At 35.5% G+C, this 16465-nt stretch overlaps 1 protein-coding gene across 1 annotated transcript in view; it reads right to left on the reverse strand.

Annotated features, from left to right (window-relative positions):
• The window catches only part of LOC137364330 (dynein axonemal heavy chain 6-like), a 1069890-nt gene that overhangs the window by 4184 nt on the left and 1049241 nt on the right, over nucleotides 1-16465 (reverse strand). The gene's annotated exons all lie outside the window — the stretch shown is intronic.

The following is a 16465-nucleotide window of genomic DNA, read 5'->3' on the forward strand; positions in this document are numbered from 1 at the left end:
ACATCAGTAACTAACACACTGCTTTCAAACATCAGTAACTAACACACTGCTTTCAAACATCAGTAACTAACACAGTGCTTTCAAACATCAGTAACTAACACACTGCTTTCAAACATCAGTAACTAACACACTGCTTTCAAACATCAGTAACTAACACACTGCTTTCAAACATCAGTAACTAACACATTGCTTTCAAACATCAGTAACTAACACACTGCTTTCAAACATCAGTAACTAACACACTGCTTTCAAACATCAGTAACTAACACACTGCTTTCAAACATCAGTAACTAACACAGTGCTTTCAAACATCAGTAACTAACACACTGCTTTCAAACATCAGTAACTAAAACACTGCTTTCAAACATCAGTAACTAACACACTGCTTTCAAACATCAGTAACTAACACACTGCTTTCAAACATCAGTAACTAACACACTGCTTTCAAACATCAGTAACTAACGCACTGCTTTCAAACATCAGTAACTAACGCACTGCTTTCAAACATCAGTAACTAACGCACTGCTTTCAAACATCAGTAACTAACGCACTGCTTTCAAACATCAGTAACTAACGCACTGCTTTCAAACATCAGTAACTAACGCACTGCTTTCAAACATCAGTAACTAACGCACTGCTTTCAAACATCAGTAACTAACGCATTGCTTTCAAACATCAGTAGCTAACACAGTGCTTTCAAACATCAGTAACTAACACAGGGCTTTCAAACATCAGTAACTAACACACTGCTTTCAAACATCAGTAACTAACGCATTGCTTTCAAACATCAGTAACTAACGCACTGCTTTCAAACATCAGTAACTAACGCACTGCTTTCAAACATCAGTAACGAACACACTGCTTTCAAACATCAGTAACTAACACACTGCTTTCAAACATCAGTAACTAACACACTGCTTTCAAACATCAGTAACTAACACACTGCTTTCAAACATCAGTAACTAACACACTGCTTTCAAACATCAGTAACTAACACAGTGCTTTCAAACATCAGTAACTAACACAGTGCCTTCAAACATCAGTAACTAACACACTGCTTTCAAACATCAGTAACTAACACACTGCTTTCAAACATCAGTAACTAACACAGTGCTTTCAAACATCAGTAACTGACACATTGCTTTCAAACATCAGTAACTAACGCACTGCTTTCAAACATCAGTAACTAACACAGTGCTTTCAAACATCAGTAACTAACACACTGCTTTCAAACATCAGTAACTAACACACTGCTTTCAAACATCAGTAACTAACACACTGCTTTCAAACATCAGGAACTAACACACTGCTTTCAAACATCAGTAACTAACACACTGCTTTCAAACATCAGTAACTAACACAGTGCTTTCAAACATCAGTAACTAACACAGTGCCTTCAAACATCAGTAACTAACACACTGCTTTCAAACATCAGTAACTAACACAGTGCTTTCAAACATCAGTAACTAACAGTGCCTTCAAACATCAGTAACTAACACACTGCTTTCAAACATCAGTAACTAACACAGTGCTTTCAAACATCAGTAACTAACACACTGCTTTCAAACATCAGTAACTAACACAGTGCTTTCAAACATCAGTAACTAACACATTGCCTTCAAACATCAGTAACTAACACACTGCTTTCAAACATCAGTAACTAACACAGTGCTTTCAAACATCAGTAACTAACACAGTGCTTTCAAACATCAGTAACTAACACACTGCTTTCAAACATCAGTAACTAACACACTGCTTTCAAACATCAGTAACTAACACAGTGCTTTCAAACATCAGTAACTAACACAGTGCTTTCAAACATCAGTAACTAACACACTGCTTTCAAACATCAGTAACTAACACACTGCTTTCAAACATCAGTAACTAACACAGTGCTTTCAAACATCAGTAACTAACACACTGCTTTCAAACATCAGTAGCTAACACAGTGCTTTCAAACATCAGTAACTAACACAGTGCTTTCAAACATCAGTAACTAATACACTGCTTTCAAACATCAGTAACTAACACAGTGCTTTCAAACATCAGTAACTAACACAGTGCTTTCAAACATCAGTAACTAACACACTGCTTTCAAACATCAGTAACTAACGCACTGCTTTCAAACATCAGTAACTAACACATTGCTTTCAAACATCAGGAACTAACACACTGCTTTCAAACATCAGTAACTAACACAGTGCTTTCAAACATCAGTAACTAACACATTGCTTTCAAACATCAGTAACTAACACATTGCTTTCAAACATCAGTAACTAACACACTGCTTTCAAACATCAGTAACTAACACAGTGCTTTCAAACATCAGTAACTAACACATTGCTTTCAAACATCAGTAACTAACGCACTGCTTTCAAACATCAGTAACTAACACAGTGCTTTCAAACATCAGTAACTAACACATTGCTTTCAAACATCAGTAACTAACGCACTGCTTTCAAACATCAGTAACTAACACATTGCTTTCAAACATCAGTAACTAACACACTGCTTTCAAACATCAGTAACTAACACAGTGCTTTCAAACATCAGTAACTAACACATTGCTTTCAAACATCAGTAACTAACACACTGCTTTCAAACATCAGTAACTAACACATTGCTTTCAAACATCAGTAACTAACACAGTGCTTTCAAACATCAGTAACTAACACATTGCTTTCAAACATCATTAACTAACACACTGCTTTCAAACATCAGTAACTAACACACTGCTTTCAAACATCAGTAACTAACACATTGCTTTCAAACATCAGTAACTAACACACTGCTTTCAAACATCAGTAACTAACGCACTGCTTTCAAACATCAGTAACTAACACATTGCTTTCAAACATCAGTAACTAACACAGTGCTTTCAAACATCAGTAACTAACACTTTGCTTTCAAACATCAGTAACTAACACGGTGCTTTCAAACATCAGTAACTAACACACTGCTTTCAAACATCAGTAACTAACACACTGCTTTCAAACATCAGTAACTAACACATTGCTTTCAAACATCAGTAACTAACACACTGCTTTCAAACATCAGTAACTAACACTTTGCTTTCAAACATCAGTAACTAACACAGTGCTTTCAAACATCAGTAACTAACACATTGCTTTCAAACATCAGTAACTAACACAGTGCTTTCAAACATCAGTAACTAACACTTTGCTTTCAAACATCAGTAACTAACACAGTGCTTTCAAACATCAGTAACTAACACATTGCTTTCAAACATCAGTAACTAACACACTGCTTTCAAACATCAGTAACTAACACAGTGCTTTCAAACATCAGTAACTAACACAGTGCTTTCAAACATCAGTAACTAACACTTTGCTTTCAAACATCAGTAACTAACACACTGCTTTCAAACATCAGTAACTAACACAGTGCTTTCAAACATCAGTAACTAACACTTTGCTTTCAAACATCAGTAACTAACACATTGCTTTCAAACATCAGTAACTAACACTTTGCTTTCAAACATCAGTAACTAACACAGTGCTTTCAAACATCAGTAACTAACACAGTGCTTTCAAACATCAGTAACTAACACACTGCTTTCAAACATCAGTAACTAACACAGTGCTTTCAAACATCAGTAACTAACACTTTGCTTTCAAACATCAGTAACTAACACAGTGCTTTCAAACATCAGTAACTAACGCACTGCTTTCAAACATCAGTAACTAACACATTGCTTTCAAACATCAGTAACTAACACACTGCTTTCAAACATCAGTAACTAACACACTGCTTTCAAACATCATTAACTAACACACTGCTTTCAAACATCAGTAACTAACACACTGCTTTCAAATATCAGGAACTGACACATTGCTTTCAAACATCAGTAACTAACACACTGCTTTCAAACATCAGTAACTAACACAGTGCTTTCAAACATCAGTAACTAACACATTGCTTTCAAACATCAGTAACTAACGCACTGCTTTCAAACATCAGTAACTAACACACTGCTTTCAAACATCAGTAACTAACACACTGCTTTCAAACATCAGTAACTAACACACTGCTTTCAAACATCAGTAACTAACACACTGCTTTCAAACATCAGTAACTAACACACTGCTTTCAAACATCAGTAACTAACACAGTGCTTTCAAACATCAGTAACTAACACAGTGCTTTCAAACATCAGTAACTAACACAGTGCTTTCAAACATCAGTAACTAACACACTGCTTTCAAACATCAGTAACTAACACACTGCTTTCAAACATCAGTAACTAACACAGTGCTTTCAAACATCAGTAACTAACACAGTGCTTTCAAACATCAGTAACTAACGCACTGCTTTCAAACATCAGTAACTAACACACTGCTTTCAAACATCAGTAACTAACACACTGCTTTCAAACATCAGTAACTAACACACTGCTTTCAAACATCAGTAACTAACACACTGCTTTCAAACATCAGTAACTAACACACTGCTTTCAAACATCAGTAACTAACACAGTGCTTTCAAACATCAGTAACTAACACATTGCTTTCAAACATCAGTAACTAACACACTGCTTTCAAACATCAGTAACTAACACAGTGCTTTCAAACATCAGTAACTAACACACTGCTTTCAAACATCATTAACTAACACACTGCTTTCAAACATCAGTAACTAACACACTGCTTTCAAACATCAGGAACTGACACATTGCTTTCAAACATCAGTAACTAACACACTGCTTTCAAACATCAGTAACTAACACAGTGCTTTCAAACATCAGTAACTAACACATTGCTTTCAAACATCAGTAACTAACACACTGCTTTCAAACATCAGTAACTAACGCACTGCTTTCAAACATCAGTAGCTAACACACTGCTTTCAAACATCAGTAACTAACACACTGCTTTCAAACATCAGTAACTAACACAGTGCTTTCAAACATCAGTAACTAACACATCGCTTTCAAACATCAGTAACTAACACACTGCTTTCAAACATCAGTAACTAACGCACTGCTTTCAAACATCAGTAACTAACGCACTGCTTTCAAACATCAGTAACTAACGCACTGCTTTCAAACATCAGTAACTAACACAGTGCTTTCAAACATCAGTAACTAACGCACTGCTTTCAAACATCAGTAACTAACACAGTGCTTTCAAACATCAGTAACTAACGAACTGCTTTCAAACATCAGTAACTAACACAGTGCTTTCAAACATCAGTAACTAAGACATTGCTTTCAAACATCAGTAACTAACGCACTGCTTTCAAACATCAGTAACTAACACAGTGCTTTCAAACATCAGTAACTAACACATTGCTTTCAAACATCAGTAACTAACGCACTGCTTTCAAACATCAGTAACTAACGCACTGCTTTCAAACATCAGTAACTAACACATTGCTTTCAAACATCAGTAACTAACACATTGCTTTCAAACATCAGTAACTAACACACTGCTTTCAAACATCAGTAACTAACACAGTGCTTTCAAACATCAGTAACTAACACAGTGCTTTCAAACATCAGTAACTAACACAGTGCTTTCAAACATCAGTAACTAACACAGTGCTTTCAAACATCAGTAACTAACGCACTGCTTTCAAACATCAGTAACTAACGAACTGCTTTCAAACATCAGTAACTAACGAACTGCTTTCAAACATCAGTAACTAACACACTGCTTTCAAACATCAGTAACTAACACATTGCTTTCAAACATCAGTAACTAACACAGTGCTTTCAAACATCAGTAACTAACACAGTGCTTTCAAACATCAGTAACTAACACAGTGCTTTCAAACATCAGTAACTAACACACTGCTTTCAAACATCAGTAACTAACACACTGCTTTCAAACATCAGTAACTAACACATTGCTTTCAAACATCAGTAACTAACGCACTGCTTTCAAACATCAGTAACTAACGCACTGCTTTCAAACATCAGTAACTAACGCACTGCTTTCAAACATCAGTAACTAACACAGTGCTTTCAAACATCAGTAACTAACGCACTGCTTTCAAACATCAGTAACTAACACAGTGCTTTCAAACATCAGTAACTAACGAACTGCTTTCAAACATCAGTAACTAACACAGTGCTTTCAAACATCAGTAACTAACACATTGCTTTCAAACATCAGTAACTAACACATTGCTTTCAAACATCAGTAACTAACGCACTGCTTTCAAACATCAGTAACTAACGCACTGCTTTCAAACATCAGTAACTAACACATTGCTTTCAAACATCAGTAACTAACACATTGCTTTCAAACATCAGTAACTAACACACTGCTTTCAAACATCAGTAACTAACACAGTGCTTTCAAACATCAGTAACTAACACAGTGCTTTCAAACATCAGTAACTAACACAGTGCTTTCAAACATCAGTAACTAACACAGTGCTTTCAAACATCAGTAACTAACACAGTGCTTTCAAACATCAGTAACTAACACAGTGCTTTCAAACATCAGTAACTAACACACTGCTTTCAAACATCAGTAACTAACACACTGCTTTCAAACATCAGTAACTAATACACTGCTTTCAAACATCAGTAACTAACACACTGCTTTCAAACATCAGTAACTAACACAGTGCTTTCAAACATCAGTAACTAACACACTGCTTTCAAACATCAGTAACTAACACAGTGCTTTCAAACATCAGTAACTAACACACTGCTTTCAAACATCAGTAACTAACACAGTGCTTTCAAACATCAGTAACTAACACACTGCTTTCAAACATCAGTAACTAACACACTGCTTTCAAACATCAGTAACTAACACATTGCTTTCAAACATCAGTAACTAACACATTGCTTTCAAACATCAGTAACTAACACATTGCTTTCAAACATCAGTAACTAACACTTTGCTTTCAAACATCAGTAACTAACACAGTGCTTTCAAACATCAGTAACTAACACTTTGCTTTCAAACATCAGTAACTAACACAGTGCTTTCAAACATCAGTAACTAACACACTGCTTTCAAACATCAGTAACTAACACACTGCTTTCAAACATCAGTAACTAACACACTGCTTTCAAACATCAGTAACTAACACACTGCTTTCAAACATCAGTAACTGACACACTGCTTTCAAACATCAGTAACTAACACACTGCTTTCAAACATCAGTAACTAACACACTGCTTTCAAACATCAGTAACTAACACAGTGCTTTCAAACATCAGTAACTAACACTTTGCTTTCAAACATCAGTAACTAACACAGTGCTTTCAAACATCAGTAACTAACACAGTGCTTTCAAACATCAGTAACTAACACTTTGCTTTCAAACATCAGTAACTAACACACTGCTTTCAAACATCAGTAACTGACACACTGCTTTCAAACATCAGTAACTAACACACTGCTTTCAAACATCAGTAACTAACACACTGCTTTCAAACATCAGTAACTAACACAGTGCTTTCAAACATCAGTAACTAACACTTTGCTTTCAAACATCAGTAACTAACACAGTGCTTTCAAACATCAGTAACTAACACACTGCTTTCAAACATCAGTAACTAACACACTGCTTTCAAACATCAGTAACTAACACAGTGCTTTCAAACATCAGTAACTAACACAGTGCTTTCAAACATCAGTAACTAACGCACTGCTTTCAAACATCAGTAACTAACGCACTGCTTTCAAACATCAGTAACTAACGCACTGCTTTCAAACATCAGTAACTAACACAGTGCTTTCAAACATCAGTAACTAACACAGTGCTTTCAAACATCAGTAACTAACGCACTGCTTTCAAACATCAGTAACTAACACAGTGCTTTCAAACATCAGTAACTAACACATTGCTTTCAAACATCAGTAACTAACACAGTGCTTTCAAACATCAGTAACTAACACATTGCTTTCAAACATCAGTAACTAACACACTGCTTTCAAACATCAGTAACTAACACAGTGCTTTCAAACATCAGTAACTAACACATTGCTTTCAAACATCAGTAACTAACACGGTGCTTTCAAACATCAGTAACTAACACATTGCTTTCAAACATCAGTAACTAACGCACTGCTTTCAAACATCAGTAACTAACACATTGCTTTCAAACATCAGTAACTAACACAGTGCTTTCAAACATCAGTAACTAACACATTGCTTTCAAACATCAGTAACTAACACACTGCTTTCAAACATCAGTAACTAACACAGTGCTTTCAAACATCAGTAACTAACACAGTGCTTTCAAACATCAGTAACTAACACAGTGCTTTCAAACATCAGTAACTAACACAGTGCTTTCAAACATCAGTAACTAACGCACTGCTTTCAAACATCAGTAACTAACACACTGCTTTCAAACATCAGTAACTAACGAACTGCTTTCAAACATCAGTAACTAACGAACTGCTTTCAAACATCAGTAACTAACGAACTGCTTTCAAACATCAGTAACTAACACACTGCTTTCAAACATCAGTAACTAACACATTGCTTTCAAACATCAGTAACTAACACAGTGCTTTCAAACATCAGTAACTAACACACTGCTTTCAAACATCAGTAACTAACACAGTGCTTTCAAACATCAGTAACTAACACAGTGCTTTCAAACATCAGTAACTAACACAGTGCTTTCAAACATCAGTAACTAACGCACTGCTTTCAAACATCAGTAACTAACACAGTGCTTTCAAACATCAGTAACTAACACATTGCTTTCAAACATCAGTAACTAACACAGTGCTTTCAAACATCAGTAACTAACACATTGCTTTCAAACATCAGTAACTAACACACTGCTTTCAAACATCAGTAACTAACACAGTGCTTTCAAACATCAGTAACTAACACATTGCTTTCAAACATCAGTAACTAACACGGTGCTTTCAAACATCAGTAACTAACACACTGCTTTCAAACATCAGTAACTAACGCACTGCTTTCAAACATCAGTAACTAACACACTGCTTTCAAACATCAGTAACTAACACACTGCTTTCAAACATCAGTAACTAACACACTGCTTTCAAACATCAGTAACTAACACATTGCTTTCAAACATCAGTAACTAACGCACTGCTTTCAAACATCAGTAACTAACACATTGCTTTCAAACATCAGTAACTAACACATTGCTTTCAAACATCAGTAACTAACACACTGCTTTCAAACATCAGTAACTAACACAGTGCTTTCAAACATCAGTAACTAACACAGTGCTTTCAAACATCAGTAACTAACACAGTGCTTTCAAACATCAGTAACTAACACAGTGCTTTCAAACATCAGTAACTAACGCACTGCTTTCAAACATCAGTAACTAACACACTGCTTTCAAACATCAGTAACTAACGAACTGCTTTCAAACATCAGTAACTAACACAGTGCTTTCAAACATCAGTAACTAACACATTGCTTTCAAACATCAGTAACTAACGAACTGCTTTCAAACATCAGTAACTAACACACTGCTTTCAAACATCAGTAACTAACACATTGCTTTCAAACATCAGTAACTAACACAGTGCTTTCAAACATCAGTAACTAACACAGTGCTTTCAAACATCAGTAACTAACACAGTGCTTTCAAACATCAGTAACTAACACACTGCTTTCAAACATCAGTAACTAACACACTGCTTTCAAACATCAGTAACTAACACATTGCTTTCAAACATCAGTAACTAACGCACTGCTTTCAAACATCAGTAACTAACGCACTGCTTTCAAACATCAGTAACTAACGCACTGCTTTCAAACATCAGTAACTAACACAGTGCTTTCAAACATCAGTAACTAACGCACTGCTTTCAAACATCAGTAACTAACACAGTGCTTTCAAACATCAGTAACTAACGAACTGCTTTCAAACATCAGTAACTAACACAGTGCTTTCAAACATCAGTAACTAACACATTGCTTTCAAACATCAGTAACTAACACATTGCTTTCAAACATCAGTAACTAACGCACTGCTTTCAAACATCAGTAACTAACGCACTGCTTTCAAACATCAGTAACTAACACATTGCTTTCAAACATCAGTAACTAACACATTGCTTTCAAACATCAGTAACTAACACACTGCTTTCAAACATCAGTAACTAACACAGTGCTTTCAAACATCAGTAACTAACACAGTGCTTTCAAACATCAGTAACTAACACAGTGCTTTCAAACATCAGTAACTAACACAGTGCTTTCAAACATCAGTAACTAACACAGTGCTTTCAAACATCAGTAACTAACACAGTGCTTTCAAACATCAGTAACTAACACACTGCTTTCAAACATCAGTAACTAACACACTGCTTTCAAACATCAGTAACTAATACACTGCTTTCAAACATCAGTAACTAACACACTGCTTTCAAACATCAGTAACTAACACAGTGCTTTCAAACATCAGTAACTAACACACTGCTTTCAAACATCAGTAACTAACACACTGCTTTCAAACATCAGTAACTAACACACTGCTTTCAAACATCAGTAACTAACACATTGCTTTCAAACATCAGTAACTAACACATTGCTTTCAAACATCAGTAACTAACACATTGCTTTCAAACATCAGTAACTAACACTTTGCTTTCAAACATCAGTAACTAACACAGTGCTTTCAAACATCAGTAACTAACACTTTGCTTTCAAACATCAGTAACTAACACAGTGCTTTCAAACATCAGTAACTAACACACTGCTTTCAAACATCAGTAACTAACACACTGCTTTCAAACATCAGTAACTAACACACTGCTTTCAAACATCAGTAACTAACACACTGCTTTCAAACATCAGTAACTGACACACTGCTTTCAAACATCAGTAACTAACACACTGCTTTCAAACATCAGTAACTAACACACTGCTTTCAAACATCAGTAACTAACACAGTGCTTTCAAACATCAGTAACTAACACTTTGCTTTCAAACATCAGTAACTAACACAGTGCTTTCAAACATCAGTAACTAACACAGTGCTTTCAAACATCAGTAACTAACACTTTGCTTTCAAACATCAGTAACTAACACACTGCTTTCAAACATCAGTAACTGACACACTGCTTTCAAACATCAGTAACTAACACACTGCTTTCAAACATCAGTAACTAACACACTGCTTTCAAACATCAGTAACTAACACAGTGCTTTCAAACATCAGTAACTAACACTTTGCTTTCAAACATCAGTAACTAACACAGTGCTTTCAAACATCAGTAACTAACACACTGCTTTCAAACATCAGTAACTAACACACTGCTTTCAAACATCAGTAACTAACACAGTGCTTTCAAACATCAGTAACTAACACAGTGCTTTCAAACATCAGTAACTAACGCACTGCTTTCAAACATCAGTAACTAACGCACTGCTTTCAAACATCAGTAACTAACACTTTGCTTTCAAACATCAGTAACTAACACAGTGCTTTCAAACATCAGTAACTAACACAGTGCTTTCAAACATCAGTAACTAACACAGTGCTTTCAAACATCAGTAACTAACGCACTGCTTTCAAACATCAGTAACTAACACAGTGCTTTCAAACATCAGTAACTAACACATTGCTTTCAAACATCAGTAACTAACACAGTGCTTTCAAACATCAGTAACTAACACATTGCTTTCAAACATCAGTAACTAACACACTGCTTTCAAACATCAGTAACTAACACAGTGCTTTCAAACATCAGTAACTAACACATTGCTTTCAAACATCAGTAACTAACACGGTGCTTTCAAACATCAGTAACTAACACATTGCTTTCAAACATCAGTAACTAACGCACTGCTTTCAAACATCAGTAACTAACACATTGCTTTCAAACATCAGTAACTAACACAGTGCTTTCAAACATCAGTAACTAACACATTGCTTTCAAACATCAGTAACTAACACACTGCTTTCAAACATCAGTAACTAACACAGTGCTTTCAAACATCAGTAACTAACACAGTGCTTTCAAACATCAGTAACTAACACAGTGCTTTCAAACATCAGTAACTAACACAGTGCTTTCAAACATCAGTAACTAACGCACTGCTTTCAAACATCAGTAACTAACACACTGCTTTCAAACATCAGTAACTAACGAACTGCTTTCAAACATCAGTAACTAACGAACTGCTTTCAAACATCAGTAACTAACGAACTGCTTTCAAACATCAGTAACTAACACACTGCTTTCAAACATCAGTAACTAACACATTGCTTTCAAACATCAGTAACTAACACAGTGCTTTCAAACATCAGTAACTAACACACTGCTTTCAAACATCAGTAACTAACACAGTGCTTTCAAACATCAGTAACTAACACAGTGCTTTCAAACATCAGTAACTAACACAGTGCTTTCAAACATCAGTAACTAACGCACTGCTTTCAAACATCAGTAACTAACACAGTGCTTTCAAACATCAGTAACTAACACATTGCTTTCAAACATCAGTAACTAACACAGTGCTTTCAAACATCAGTAACTAACACATTGCTTTCAAACATCAGTAACTAACACACTGCTTTCAAACATCAGTAACTAACACAGTGCTTTCAAACATCAGTAACTAACACATTGCTTTCAAACATCAGTAACTAACACGGTGCTTTCAAACATCAGTAACTAACACACTGCTTTCAAACATCAGTAACTAACGCACTGCTTTCAAACATCAGTAACTAACACACTGCTTTCAAACATCAGTAACTAACACACTGCTTTCAAACATCAGTAACTAACACACTGCTTTCAAACATCAGTAACTAACACATTGCTTTCAAACATCAGTAACTAACGCACTGCTTTCAAACATCAGTAACTAACACATTGCTTTCAAACATCAGTAACTAACACATTGCTTTCAAACATCAGTAACTAACACACTGCTTTCAAACATCAGTAACTAACACAGTGCTTTCAAACATCAGTAACTAACACAGTGCTTTCAAACATCAGTAACTAACACAGTGCTTTCAAACATCAGTAACTAACACAGTGCTTTCAAACATCAGTAACTAACGCACTGCTTTCAAACATCAGTAACTAACACACTGCTTTCAAACATCAGTAACTAACGAACTGCTTTCAAACATCAGTAACTAACGAACTGCTTTCAAACATCAGTAACTAACGAACTGCTTTCAAACATCAGTAACTAACGAACTGCTTTCAAACATCAGTAACTAACACACTGCTTTCAAACATCAGTAACTAACACACTGCTTTCAAACATCAGTAACTAACACATTGCTTTCAAACATCAGTAACTAACACAGTGCTTTCAAACATCAGTAACTAACACAGTGCTTTCAAACATCAGTAACTAACACAGTGCTTTCAAACATCAGTAACTAACACACTGCTTTCAAACATCAGTAACTAACACACTGCTTTCAAACATCAGTAACTAACACATTGCTTTCAAACATCAGTAACTAACGCACTGCTTTCAAACATCAGTAACTAACGCACTGCTTTCAAACATCAGTAACTAACGCACTGCTTTCAAACATCAGTAACTAACACAGTGCTTTCAAACATCAGTAACTAACGCACTGCTTTCAAACATCAGTAACTAACACAGTGCTTTCAAACATCAGTAACTAACGAACTGCTTTCAAACATCAGTAACTAACACAGTGCTTTCAAACATCAGTAACTAACACATTGCTTTCAAACATCAGTAACTAACACATTGCTTTCAAACATCAGTAACTAACGCACTGCTTTCAAACATCAGTAACTAACGCACTGCTTTCAAACATCAGTAACTAACACATTGCTTTCAAACATCAGTAACTAACACATTGCTTTCAAACATCAGTAACTAACACACTGCTTTCAAACATCAGTAACTAACACAGTGCTTTCAAACATCAGTAACTAACACAGTGCTTTCAAACATCAGTAACTAACACAGTGCTTTCAAACATCAGTAACTAACACAGTGCTTTCAAACATCAGTAACTAACACAGTGCTTTCAAACATCAGTAACTAACACAGTGCTTTCAAACATCAGTAACTAACACAGTGCTTTCAAACATCAGTAACTAACACACTGCTTTCAAACATCAGTAACTAACACACTGCTTTCAAACATCAGTAACTAATACACTGCTTTCAAACATCAGTAACTAACACACTGCTTTCAAACATCAGTAACTAACACAGTGCTTTCAAACATCAGTAACTAACACACTGCTTTCAAACATCAGTAACTAACACAGTGCTTTCAAACATCAGTAACTAACACACTGCTTTCAAACATCAGTAACTAACACAGTGCTTTCAAACATCAGTAACTAACACACTGCTTTCAAACATCAGTAACTAACACACTGCTTTCAAACATCAGTAACTAACACATTGCTTTCAAACATCAGTAACTAACACATTGCTTTCAAACATCAGTAACTAACACATTGCTTTCAAACATCAGTAACTAACACTTTGCTTTCAAACATCAGTAACTAACACAGTGCTTTCAAACATCAGTAACTAACACTTTGCTTTCAAACATCAGTAACTAACACAGTGCTTTCAAACATCAGTAACTAACACACTGCTTTCAAACATCAGTAACTAACACACTGCTTTCAAACATCAGTAACTAACACACTGCTTTCAAACATCAGTAACTAACACACTGCTTTCAAACATCAGTAACTGACACACTGCTTTCAAACATCAGTAACTAACACACTGCTTTCAAACATCAGTAACTAACACACTGCTTTCAAACATCAGTAACTAACACAGTGCTTTCAAACATCAGTAACTAACACTTTGCTTTCAAACATCAGTAACTAACACAGTGCTTTCAAACATCAGTAACTAACACAGTGCTTTCAAACATCAGTAACTAACACTTTGCTTTCAAACATCAGTAACTAACACACTGCTTTCAAACATCAGTAACTGACACACTGCTTTCAAACATCAGTAACTAACACACTGCTTTCAAACATCAGTAACTAACACACTGCTTTCAAACATCAGTAACTAACACATTGCTTTCAAACATCAGTAACTAACACAGTGCTTTCAAACATCAGTAACTAACACTTTGCTTTCAAACATCAGTAACTAACACAGTGCTTTCAAACATCAGTAACTAACACACTGCTTTCAAACATCAGTAACTAACACAGTGCTTTCAAACATCAGTAACTAACACTTTGCTTTCAAACATCAGTAACTAACACACTGCTTTCAAACATCAGTAACTGACACACTGCTTTCAAACATCAGTAACTAACACATTGCTTTCAAACATCAGTAACTAACACACTGCTTTCAAACATCAGTAACTAACACATTGCTTTCAAACATCAGTAACTAACGCACTGCTTTCAAACATCAGTAACTAACACTTTGCTTTCAAACATCAGGAACTGACACATTGCTTTCAAACATCAGTAACTAACACAGTGCTTTCAAACATCAGTAACTAACACAGTGCTTTCAAACATCAGTAACTAACACTTTGCTTTCAAACATCAGTAACTAACACAGTGCTTTCAAACATCAGTAACTAACACACTGCTTTCAAACATCAGTAACTAACACAGTGCTTTCAAACATCAGTAACTAACGCACTGCTTTCAAACATCAGTAACTAACACACTGCTTTCAAACATCAGTAACTAACACACTGCTTTCAAACATCAGTAACTAACACTTTGCTTTCAAACATCAGTAACTAACACACTGCTTTCAAACATCAGTAACTAACACACTGCTTTCAAACATCAGTAACTAACACATTGCTTTCAAACATCAGTAACTAACACACTGCTTTCAAACATCAGTAACTAACACATTGCTTTCAAACATCAGTAACTAACACACTGCTTTCAAACATCAGTAACTAACACACTGCTTTCAAACATCATTAACTAACACACTGCTTTCAAACATCAGTAACTAACACAGTGCTTTCAAACATCAGTAACTAACACACTGCTTTCAAACATCAGTAACTAACACACTGCTTTCAAACATCATTAACTAACACACTGCTTTCAAACATCAGTAACTAACACACTGCTTTCAAACATCATTAACTAACACACTGCTTTCAAACATCAGTAACTAACACAGTGCTTTCAAACATCAGTAACTAACACACTGCTTTCAAACATCAGTAACTAACACACTGCTTTCAAACATCATTAACTAACACACTGCTTTCAAACATCAGTAACTAACACACTGCTTTCAAACATCATTAACTAACACACTGCTTTCAAACATCAGTAACTAACACAGTGCTTTCAAACATCAGTAACTAACACACTGCTTTCAAACATCAGTAACTAACGCACTGCTTTCAAACATCAGTAACTAACACATTGCTTTCAAACATCAGTAACTAACACATTGCTTTCAAACATCAGTAACTAACACAGTGCTTTCAAACATCAGTAACTAACACACTGCTTTCAAACATCAGTAACTAACACAGTGCTTTCAAACA

The sequence above is a fragment of the Heterodontus francisci genome, unplaced genomic scaffold (assembly GCF_036365525.1).
Source record: "Heterodontus francisci isolate sHetFra1 unplaced genomic scaffold, sHetFra1.hap1 HAP1_SCAFFOLD_484, whole genome shotgun sequence".
Lineage (NCBI taxonomy): Eukaryota > Metazoa > Chordata > Chondrichthyes > Heterodontiformes > Heterodontidae > Heterodontus > Heterodontus francisci.